The sequence below is a fragment of the Mesocricetus auratus genome, unplaced genomic scaffold (genome assembly GCF_017639785.1).
Source record: "Mesocricetus auratus isolate SY011 unplaced genomic scaffold, BCM_Maur_2.0 Super-Scaffold_100027, whole genome shotgun sequence".
Taxonomy (NCBI): Eukaryota; Metazoa; Chordata; class Mammalia; order Rodentia; family Cricetidae; genus Mesocricetus; species Mesocricetus auratus.
The window spans coordinates 7,283,734-7,295,889 of record NW_024429208.1 but is presented as its reverse complement, the minus strand read 5'-3'; positions in this window follow the sequence as shown (position 1 = coordinate 7,295,889).

Sequence of the window (12,156 nt, the reverse complement as noted above, 5' to 3'; positions counted from 1 at the left end):
ATGGTCCATCATGAAAGGAAGTCAGGGCAGGAATTCAAAGGAAGAACCTGGAGGCAGGAACTGATGCGGAGGCCATGGAGGACGCTGCTCATTCATTGGCTGGTTCCTTCTGGCTTGCTCAACCTGCTCTCATTCACCCCAGGACCCACACCAAGCTGGGCCCTCCAACGTCAATCACCAATCAAGAAAACGCCCCACAGGCTTGACCACAGGCCAGTCTGATAGAGACCTCTTGTCAGTTGAGGCTTGTTTTCCAAGATTACCCTGACCTGTGTCAGTTTGACCAAACACGGCACGGCTGTCTTCATCGTTCTGGCTTGTGCTTGTCGGTGGTAGGCTTGGAGCCTGCTCATTCCATCTCGCTATGTCCAAATTGTGTCACTGGCTGCCTACCCCAGAGGGCCACCAACAGGCTCCTCTTGGCTCTGGAGCAATAGAAAATCAGCCTCTTTAACCACGCCCCCTCAAAGGTTGTCTTCTCCACCTCGTCTCCCGCCCCCACCCCCACCCAAGATCCCTCAGTAGCCTGGGCCTTCTCTGCCTGTCCTCCGGTGCCACCCGCCTTCATAGGCATCCTCTGTGCCCGAGATGGCATGGAGTACCTCTGAGAAGCAGAAAGGGCAGCGCCAGGTGGGAGGGGTCTCGCAGCTGTCAATCTGATACGAAGCTGATGAACAAGGGGTTTGCGAACCTCAATTCACCAATTCACCTGCCCTGGCTCTGTGGGTCTTCACCTCACCCATGTGTCTCTTCTCCCTAGTCACAGCCTGCGCACGGGAACACACACACACACACACACACACACACACACACACACACACACACACTCTCGGCCCTTCAATACTGTCAGCTGTCACCCTTTCCAGCCCTGTGGAAACAACTCTGGGAGGCAGTCCTGGCTGTCCACGGGACAGCTTTGGTTTTGGCTTCCAGGTTAATCATAGATTGGTAAAGAAGAGACCCTTGCTCTGCTCTGCAGCCCTGCTGGAGGGGACCCACCCCAACCTCACTGGGTCTCCTGGGGGCTCGGAGGACAGGGCACAGTCCTCGGTCATTCACAACTGCCAGGTTTCCCCAAAGGCTCATGGCCAGTAGCCCCCTTATTTATTTTTTGCGCAGCACTCATTGATGTGATATTCATGTAGCGCAATTAAAAAAAAAAAAGTGGCGATGAAGTTTCCCACCTGCCAGCCACTGTTCTTTGGTGCCCTCTGCTGGCCGACTCAGGGAGCAGCCTAACTTCGATCTTCTCAGTAGCTAACCACCCTGTTACTAACATAACCAACCCAGTGCCTTTTCACTAGTGAACTCATAGGGGTAATAGTTATACCATTGCCTTTTATTTCAAATCAGATGTGTTAACGTGTGAGTTATGTGCATTAAAATTTAAGTAAGTAGCTGTCCAGCACTTGGGAGGCAGTGGCAGGTGGATCTCTGTGAGTTCGAGGCCAGCCTAGTCTACAGAGCGGGTTCCAGGACAGCCAGGGCTACACAGAGGAAACCCTGTCTCAAAAAGCAAAACTAATAAAAATTAAGCAAGCAAATTCAGCAAGTTTGAGAAACGCACACAATTGTGTAAGTACTATCTCAGTCAAACATAGACTACCATTTTGCACCCCAAGTAGAGCCCTGCGTCTACTGCCTGCCCCTCCAGGAACCAGATAATCAGCTTGCTTTCTCCCTGGCTCTGTCTCTTTCAGAGCTCCCTGTAAGTGGACCCTGCAGCCGTGACTGTGCTTTCTCGTAGAGACCCCTGCCTTTCCACTCGCCAGGCTGCTGCACGTAAGGAAGCTTTGTTCTTTACTATGGCTGAGCAGCCCTCCGCAGTGGGGTGTTCGGATGGACTTTTGAGTTACATCCAGATCTTAATTATACAGGAAGCTGCCAGGAGCTCCTGGGCCCCAAGTCCTTGGACTTATTTTGGTAAATGATTGACGACTAGGATAGACATCCATCATTTCTAGGGGTATGTTGAGCTTTGTAAGAGTCAGGACAATTGAGGTCACACCATTTCTCCTGCCCACCAGCAATGGATGAGGGGACCAGATGGCCTCCGTGTTCACCCAGCTATCTTGGCATCATCAGTGCATGTGATAGGACAGCCCCCTTTTATCAATTATGAGTGGTGTTGAGCATCTCATGGGCTTTTTATTCCTTTCTTTTTTTAATGGTAGTCTTTGGCAAAAGTGTCTGTCTAGATAGTTTATTTTTATTTTCTTGACATTAAAAATATTTTTATTTGGTCATGCACATACCAGGGCAGGTATGTGGAATTCAGGAATTGGTTCCCTCCTTCCATCACGAGAGTCCTGGGGATTGAACTCAGGTCCTCAAGCTTGGCAGCAAGTGCCCTTTCCCACTGAGATATCTTTCCAGCTCCAGCTCACACATTTTTAATTAGGTGTTTATTTTCTTTTTCTTTCTTTTTTTTTGCTGTCAGTGTTCTGACATCCTACATACAACTCCTCTACCAGAACCGAGTGTGGGGGTCCACCTGAGTGTGGGGGTTCACCCAAGTGTGTGGGTTCACCCTGTAATCCCTGCACTTGAGAGGCTGAGGGCTCGGTGGCTGCGAGGTTGAAGCCAGCCTTGGCTGCAGAGCGAGTTCCAGGTCAGGCCGGGTTTACACCCAACAAACAAACAAGTCCCCTCCCTATCGCTGTGTGGTGAGCAGATATTTAATTCTGGTCGATGGCTCATCCTTTCATTTACTTTGGCAGTCTCTAGCAAAGAGTAAATTCCTCTAATTTGGTGAAATCTAGGTGTGTGCACACGCGCGAGCGAGCGTCTCACTCTCTGTGTCCTATCTGAAGACATCTGCCTAACCTGAGGTCCAAACACTTCCTGTTACATTTTCTTCCTGGAGATCCATGCCTTCAATGCCCGCATCTCCCTTTAGGGAGACCTGTGAGTTTATCTGTGGTTTCCTCTGGAGCAGCCATTGCAGCATGAGGACTTCGTGGTGTGTAAAGCCTTCAGGATGCCCAGACACTCTAAGCATGGAGACCATGAGGGGCCTTCTCCTCAGAACTCTGTTTGCTGAGTATCTTTCAGCCCTGTCTCTGCTGGGACACTGGGGTGAAGCTATTGTCTTTTGAGGAATTTACCCATCTCACCCTTTATGAAGTGACTATAACATTTCCACATTATAGAATTTACTGTTTTCTTTGTGAACAAATATGCCATTAAATGCTGGGGATGTAAGAGGTTGTGTTATTTTGGGATTCGAGTCTGATGTACACAAACACAGGCTCAGCTTCCTGATTACACTCTATAAATATGTTATGTAAATACGTTTTGTCCACTTAGCTTCTCCTATCTCAGTGTGTTTCCTCTGACAATGCTGCTTTTGGACCATTTCTGTTCCAACCTCATCGCTCCTGGATTACAGGGCAGATGGGCTTTCTCCAGCCCCCACGAGCAGGATGCTTGTCACACTTTGGCTGTAGCTGTCTGTCCCTCTTTGTTAAGCTCCATACTGTGTTTGCTTGACTTGTGTCTTGTCTGATACGAAAACTGCAGCCCCTGCTCCCAGCTCTGAGGCCTCTGGTGATTGGATGTTTTTTAAAAGCCTTTCTTGGTTATTCACGGATGCCAGTTACTCAGCATGTCTCAGGAAGAGCAGAGAGGGAACGGATTGCTGGCCAGGAAACACACAAGCTCTAACGAGGAGTATGATCACAGCCCTCCTGGTGGTCACACCGAAGAGGCGCCCAGGAGTTTCCAACAGGCCAGTTCTCCGGCAGATGGACTTAAAACTCTACAGCCTAGCAAAGTGTCCCCACAAAGGAAAATGGGATCCTGATACAAATTACATTTTGGATGAACCACCTCAGGACTCTTTTTGTCCTATTTTATGCTGTGCCACAAGTCCCTGTGTGTGACTTTAGGGCACTTTGCAAGGGTCTGAAGATCTTTTGTGTTCGTTGCTGTGAGAGGCGTGTCAGTGCAGGAAGGGTGGGCACGCCCGGCTCCTCCTGCTCCCCAGTCCTTATCACTCAGAAGTCTCCTAATGACCCACAAGTTATTTATCACCATTTCTGTTTTATGGCTACGTTGTTTGCCATGTCCCTGGGCACACAAGAGTATCAATCATAATATCAATCATAATCTAATCTCATAGCAGCAGAGGGAGCCCATCCAGGATCCTGCCTGCAGCTGCTTCCCTGGGGTCTGTCAAGACAGAATAGCAAGCAACTGTACAGCCTTGGAGACAATGTTCTAATCCCCCAGGAGCCCCATGGCTGCTCAGGGGCAGGCAATCGCTGATAACTAATATCCGCTTTTACAGTCCAGCGCTGGGACTTTTGATGTGTGTGCTTTGGGCCAGGGCATCAATGTTTATTACCCCAGCGTATTTATTCTGCTCACTGAACCCCTGCAAAGTCTATGCTCTGTCTTGTGGGTCACTAGGGAGGTGAGCAGGGAACAGCTTCACCCTCCCCCAGTAGATGAGGCTCAGGGGAGAAACTCACGGACAACTGAGGCCAACGCTCTGCCCAGGGAGGGAAGTCACTGTGGTGTGAAGAGTGGGCCTTGGCCAGCACAGTGGGGCAAGTCTATGGCCCTCATGTTAAGTGTCTGCGGAGCTTGCTATATAGGACGTCCATAACCATACCGAGTGACGGTAGCACCCCAGGGCTTTTCTGCACACCCTACCATCATCAGGTTCCGTCTGACTATATGGAGTCACGTGGCCTTGTACAATAAGCCCTTCATCTTTTAAGTCAGCGGTTCTCAGACTGTCCATCTCAACCCCTTTGGGGGTTGAATTACCCTTTCACAAGGGTCACCTAAGACCATCAGAAAACGAAGATATTTACATTATAATTAATAACGGAAGCAAAGCCACAGTTACAGCTATGAAGTAGCAATGAAAGTAATTTTATGGTTGGGGGTGTCACCACAACACGAGGAACTGTATTAAAGGGTCGCAGCATTTGGAAGATGGAAAACCATTACATTAAGTTGTTTCAGGTATTTAGACACAACAATGACCAAGTAACTAAACAGAGTTCCTTGCTTTTCCACCTCTCTCAAGGGAGGACTCAAGGCTTCTTTGTGAAGAAATCCTTCATGTAGACCCAAGCGCCTGTCTTACTCTCTGAGTTTTGTCTGCGACATCTTATGTGAATATGAAACTACCATATTACCATCTAATGAGATGCGTCTGCCTTTCTCCTGTCAAGCATCATGATCATGATCAGCATCTTCTTCCTTTTCTTCCTCTCCCTCCTCGTCTTTCTTTCAAAACACACAGCTCACATAGAAAACGACCATACGATAAAATGATTTGATATGGTTTTCAGCAGAAGAAAAGGGGGACATCTTCACATTATAAAACTCCTGTCCTTAGAACAAATTTTAAAGACTCACTTTTTTCTAAGCGAGCCAGCATCGACAGTTGCATCCAGTGACTGGTCATGTCTCATTTTTATCACACTGATGGTCACTGGGACTAAAAGGGAAGTCCAGCCTGGTCGGTTACATCCATCAATCCTGGGGACAGCACCAGGTGACACATGGGGAACTGTAACTTCCCCCACTCAGCAAACGTGAACGACGCAGGCCCTGACTGCTGTGTCTTGGCTCTTGAGCTGGGCACTTCCAGCCTGGGTGCCTTTCCACACTTAGCTCTGAGTCTCTCCCTCTGGGTCCTCCCATGTCCCGGGCCTCAGTAGCCTCTCCTGTTGCGTTCTTTATCTCGTTCCTCGGTCACAGCCCTTCAGCTCAGCAGAACCAGCTCAGAGCCATCTCCCGGATGGAGTGACAGGCTAGTGCCAAGGCCACATGGCCCTGATCTTTCCCTTCAACCCGCGGCACGCGTTGTGAAATGAGCATGTCACCCACTCAATCCTTCCCGATATATCAAGCTACCAGAGACCAGGGACCCTGTGGGTGGAATTGGTGCCCGGGGCTGGAGTTTGAGATGCCCCCCCACAGTCGTCATTTTATCAACAGTGGCCACAAGGTCGTCTTCTATCTCCCACAGCACCTGGATGGAGGCTGTGCACATGGCGGTGGCTAATAAATATTGACTGTTTGTCCTTTGTTCAATAGTATTTCTGCCTGCAGGAACTCGGCAAATATTAACTCACTGGTAAAACTCCCCCCAGGACATATAAAAACCAGCTGGCCATGAGGGCTCTGGGAGTGTGGCTAATCTGTGATGGACCTTGGTGAGCAGGTGTGAGAGATGGGACAGTTAGGGTACAGAGACTGTGCAGGTACATTTGTGATCAGGAGCGAGTTGACCCCAGACCTCGAGATTTGCTTCAGTTCCGTGGTGGGGTAACCCAGGAGAGAAATCATCCTTGGAGACGGGGGCATGCCAGTGAGTGGGAAGAGATTTAAGGTTCTCCAAATAAGTAAGCATCACACAGCAAAGTGGTTGTAGTCCCCAGTGCAGCATCTTAGCAGGTGGGAGCCATGAAAAACTTCTCCCACAAGCAGAGGTAGCCAGTGAGCTTGTCCTGAGAGCCAGTACAAAGCTGCCTGACAGGAGGGCTTGGTCCCTCTGACTCATCCTTTCTATGGCTGTGACATTTTGGCATTGTCTCTGCATTCATTTGCCCCTGAACTCAGTAAAACCCTCTACCGGGCTGTACAGCTGACCACTGCCGGCGCTGTTGGGGAAGATTCTGGTACCAGATGTGGTGGATGTTTTGAAATGCAAGGGAGTTTCCCCGCCTGCTCTTATTCTACATGAAGACATAGTTGGCATCTGTCCTCCTGTGTCAACAGGCACTCAGCAATCTTCTGTTTGCTCTTGGGACAGTGAGTAGCATTTTCCTAGAACTCAGAGCAACCACCCTGTTTTGCTCTGCGTGACTCACGGGGATGGCTCCGAGCGAGGCTGACACACCAAGGTGCACTTGGTCCAGAAAGTCTCAGTGTTGAAGGCAATCCCAGCTTCTGCTTCTCCACTGCCTCGCTAAGTCATTCCATAGTCCAGCACCCCGCCAGCTCAGGAGTGCAGTCTGGGATTCAGCTGATACAGTCAACAACAGGACAGGATCTCAGAAATACATCCTTGACCAACTGCTGTAAAAATGTCACACAGGGCACTCTCCTACACAGACTAGACGGCACATTCACTCAGTGTGTTCCTCGGATGCCACGCACACGGTGAACACGAGATGAAGGAGCCCAGCATGTTATGGCGATTCCACTCTAATTAGCGGAAGGGTTACATCTGTACTGGTTTTTATGTCAACTCGACACAAGCTAGAGTCATCAGAGAGGAGGGACCTCACCTCCTCTCTAAGATCCGGCTGTAAGGTGTTTTTCTAAGGCTTGGGTTTCCTCCTGCATCTTAGAGTTCTACCTGATTTTTTTAAACCATTTTCACTAGTATCATTTGGAGAACGGGACAATTGTCCTTCGTTTCTTGGCCAGGGATGGCCTGGTTCTGAAAGTCAGGCGTATTGCACATGGTGGCCGAGGAGAGAACAAGTCGGTTTCTTTATGTCAACCTCACCCTAAGCACACGGATGGCATATGACACCAGGACGTTTTCAACTCCATCAGCATCCCATGAGGCTGTCCTACTAAGTACCGTCTGCTGTAGATGAATGTGTCATTTCCCAGTGCATGGTGAGAGAGAATGCTGAGGTTGCCCTAAGGAGGTCCCAGGAATCAGGAGGTTAAGTAAGATCTGAGACAACTCTCTTCCCTGTGTGTGAGGCTTGGTGTTGGGTGGGACCCTCACTCCTGACAAGATGAGACTCTGGTATTGACCAGTTCTCCAGACGGGGATGTAAAAATAACTTTAAACCAGGACCCGAGCCTAGGCCTGGCTGGTCATCAGAGACTCCCCTGCTCCACCATGCCCCATTGCTGGGATTTGTTCAACGTAAACTTTAAATTTTTAAATGTGTTTCCTCAAACAATGTGGACCGCTATCTACAGGGATGCTGGCTTCTGCTTTATCTGTCTTGATGGCTCTTAATGAAGAAATGGAATCCTGAAAGTGCTTTGCCACTGTCCTTGTTTGCCTCTCTGTTGCTGTGATAAAAACACTGACTTCAAGAGCGGAAATTACATCATCTTACATTTTAGAGTCTGTCCTCGAGGGAAGCCAAGAGGAACTCAAGGCAGGAACTTGCAGGCCAGAGAGACCACAAGGGGACAGAAGCTTCCAGGCTTGCTTCCCCTGGCTTGCCCAGCTTGCTTAATTGTACGGTGCAGGCCCACCAGCCTAGGGATAGTACCGCCCGCAGTGGGATGGGCCATCCTACCTCAACCTGCAGTTTAAAGAACGCCCCACAGACGTGCCCCAGTCAGGTGGGGCAATTCTTCAGTTGAGGTTCCTTCTTCCTAGGTCTGTCAGGTTGACAACTGAAGCTAATGATGACGGCCATTTTCCTCCTCCCTCTCCAGAAGCGCTCTGAAGGCACTGCGTCTCAATCCCACATTTAATTATAAGCATCAGATGGTAATGTTTGCTAGGCTTTTTTTTAATTACCAGAAATGATGTGCAATATTTTCAATGTACACTCATATTTAATCTTTGAAATTCCCTTACATCAAGAAAAGTAGATTCGACACATTCGGGTGAACACGGGTCTAACATGCCTTGGAGCTGACTCTCTGCTGACAGACAGTTCGGGTGTGTTGTTTTCCATTTCTTCCTATTGGGACACAGGCTTGTCCACGTAGACTGTTGTCAATGTGCCTGACAGAGTGGGAGTCAACCGCTGTCTCCAAGCACCCGCACCAGCGTGCAGGCAAGGGTGTGCTGACTCTAGTTATGTGATTCCGAACTGCAAAATGAGGCTGGACCTCTTACTTACACACATTTATAGTACATGTTCCATTTTTTGTCTTTTAAAAATCATGCTGTATTTTCCCTATTTGTAATGTAGGTTCTTTACAAATTCTTGACCAATGGTCTGGGTTTCAAGCATTTTCTTTGAAAGTTCAGAGCCTCCATGATCACATGAATGTGGGCAGCTCTGTTTACAACTTTAGAGGTCATCCATTCATCCAATGAAGAGTCAGCATAGTTACCAGGGAACGAGAGACAAAAACAGGCATTTGATGGTTCGAACCACCAGAGGAGAGGCCCTAGAGGGGAAGCCACCAGAGATGAGCCTTGGAAAGCACCAGATGCTTTGACCTCCTGCCTGGAGCAGAGGCTGATGTGGACTTAGGGTCACTGGCCGCCATAAGAGGTGGGTCGCCTCACAGAGACTTGGCTCTCCAACCCCGAGGCCCATGAGTCCAAGATCAAGGTGTTGGCAGAGCACTGCTCCCTGCACAGACTCTGGGCAGAAGACTTTGCTTCACTGAGACAGGGTCTCACTATGTAACTCTGGCTGTCCCGGAACTCATTGGGTAGACCAGGATGGCCTCGAACTCACAGAGATCCGCCTGCCTCTGCCTCTCTAGTGCTGGGATTAAAGGTGTGGCCCACCATACCTGGTTCAAGGGGCGGGCGACGCTTTTGCTGCTCTTCACTCCTGGTGGCTGCTGTTGGCACTCCTTGGCTTGTGAACTTGTCCCTCCCACCTCTGTCCCATGTCCCTTGTCCTCCCATGTCACTGCATGCATTGTCCTCTGTCTCTGCGCCTTCCCCTCCTCTTAAAAGAACGCCCATCACTTGGAGTTAAGGACACTCTTCCCCCTGTTTGGTAGGATCACTGTTTACTGGATTGCATCCACGAGGACCTTATTTCTGGCCAACCCAGCACATTTCATCTTGGTTCACGGAGGTGAAGACCGGTACCCTAGAGAGACAGTGGCTCATCTGGATTGCTGGTGGGCAGCCCTCATGCGTAGGGGTTTCCCATCCCATCTGTCCAGGGGCTTTGACCCCACAACGGCTGCTTTGCTTCTGTGAACATCTGAGAAAAGCTGTGTGCCTCCTGGTCTAGGAGGGAAGCGCCCTTGGCTTCCCTGAAGACTCAAGGTCCCCACAAGGCCACACAGACTGGCTCTTCTGAGGTGGCTGCTGTCACTGCGTGAACGTGCAGGGGAAAGACGGGGCAGTATGTGTGATTCGGTGCCCTGCTGCCCGGCTGTCAGCTGCTGTGTTTTAGACTTATCTCTTGTCCCATGAGGTATTCCTGGGAGATGGTTCCATGCCTCAGCCCCACCCACCTACAAACATCTAGAACCAGGGATCTCTGTGTCGAGTCCCCCAGGGCGGCCAAAGCCAGAGCCCTGAGTATTCTTTAAGTCGGACATTGTTGTCCTAGAACACCAGGGCCTATACCTTCCTGACGGTGATGGGTGGATACTGTCTCCGTACTCAAGGCAGGAGACTCAGCCCTATGTGGGGATCTCCTTCTGCAGCTAGTATATCACATTGGCATCTGTCACCAAAAGATCGGGGCACCCCTGGACCAGCCATGGTGTTTGCCTCCCCAAACGTCCACATCTAGGTCCTGATGACTCAGAAGGGCTGGGAGGCCAAGAGAAGAATTTACAGGGAGGGGGGACCACGCCCAGAACAGCTGCAGATCGAGCGACAGGTGGCCAGCAGGAATTCCTGGCAGCGTTGCTTGGCTTTTGCCTTCCTCCACCTAACCGATGGCTCAGATAACCAAGAGCGGTAACTTGAGGAAAGGGAGAGACGGCACCATGTTCTGCCTTCCCTTGCCTCAAGGACTACATTTTTTGTGGGATGCTGGTGTCACCAAGCAGGCCGGTACCACTTCTATGCCCTTCTCATCTACGGAACTCATACCGATGCCTCAAAACCCAGTTAGAGGTCACCTCATCCCGACAACTCTTTATGTCCCAATTCCTGCCTTAAGGCTTTTTACTCCTCTCCAGGCTGTGATCTCCAGGGCACTGTTGGGTGTCATGAGGTCTCAGTATCGGCAGGCTGTGCCTGGCCTTTGATCCAGGTCCTGTGTACTCTGACCATGCTCTCCCCATTCTGTGCTCTCCCCATGTGGGAGGCTGTATCTCGGATGCCAGGACCGGACTGCAGGCTTGGATCTATCCATCAGACCCAGCACACAGAGCTGGTTTCCACTGGTCAGACAGCTGAAGATGACTCCTGGATATCCCTTTGGGTACCCATTCTCATTTGTGACCAATGTGGATGCCAAGTCAGATGTAGCCATTCTGTGGGATGATGGACAAAATGTGCCAGAGGGTTCGCAGGTGGCCCCTGTGAAAGCCTATGGATGCCACAGTGCCGTTCAGGGAGACCAGGCAAAGAGGAATCATGCCGAACTGATGGCCTGCCTCAGAGCTGGCCTCATTCAGGCCTCAGTTTCTTCCTTCAGGAGCTGGGTCTACTCATACCAGCCTCATCCTCACAGGCTGCCAATTATTGAAAGTAAGGCAAGGCAGACAGGAAAAAGATGATGCGTCTGCCCCTTAGGAGAATCAGGAGGGTGGCTCAGTGGTTAAGAGCACTGGCTGCTTTCCTAGAGGACCCAAGTTGGCTTCCCAGCACCCACAGAGTGGCCCAAAAGTGTCTGTAACTCCAGTTCTATAGGACCTGATGTTACTTCTAACTTCTACATGAGCCTGCATACATGTAGGCACATACACACACACACACACACAAACACACACACATACACACACACATTCACACTCTCTCTCTCACACACACACATGTAAAATTTTAAAACATCCGCTTGACTCTAGAGACCAGAGGTGCTGAAAACTCATGTCTCTTGACAGGAAGGGGGGACTTTCTATTATTTAATTGTAAGCACCAAATGTATACTATTTTTTATTAAAGTACACCGGATAAATGTAATTCAGGTATTTCTTAAAGTGTAGCTAATAATACAAATGGCTTTCCTGGAGATAGTGCAGAGCCAGGGTTTCTGCCTTTAAGAGCGACAGATGAGGGAGAAACCAAGGGACCCAGCACAGTTGTCACTTGATTTCAGGTGTCAGGGTCCTTTGCATTGCACCTGGGAGGTGGTTGGGACCACAAGACTGAATGTCCCTTGGTCTCTTGCAGCCTGATACAGCCTTCTTCCACACTAGGCTCATACAATGACTGACAGACCTTGCTCTCAGGCTGGACTCTGCAGTGGCTGTCCCCACCCCAGCCCTGTCCCTCTCCCTGACATCCACCCCATCCCCTGACTCAGTATGGGGGAGGAGTCTTCTGGAATTCTCCAGGACAGAAGGTGGTGGAGCTCCAGGTCAGAGTCCACAGAGCCCAGCAAACATGGG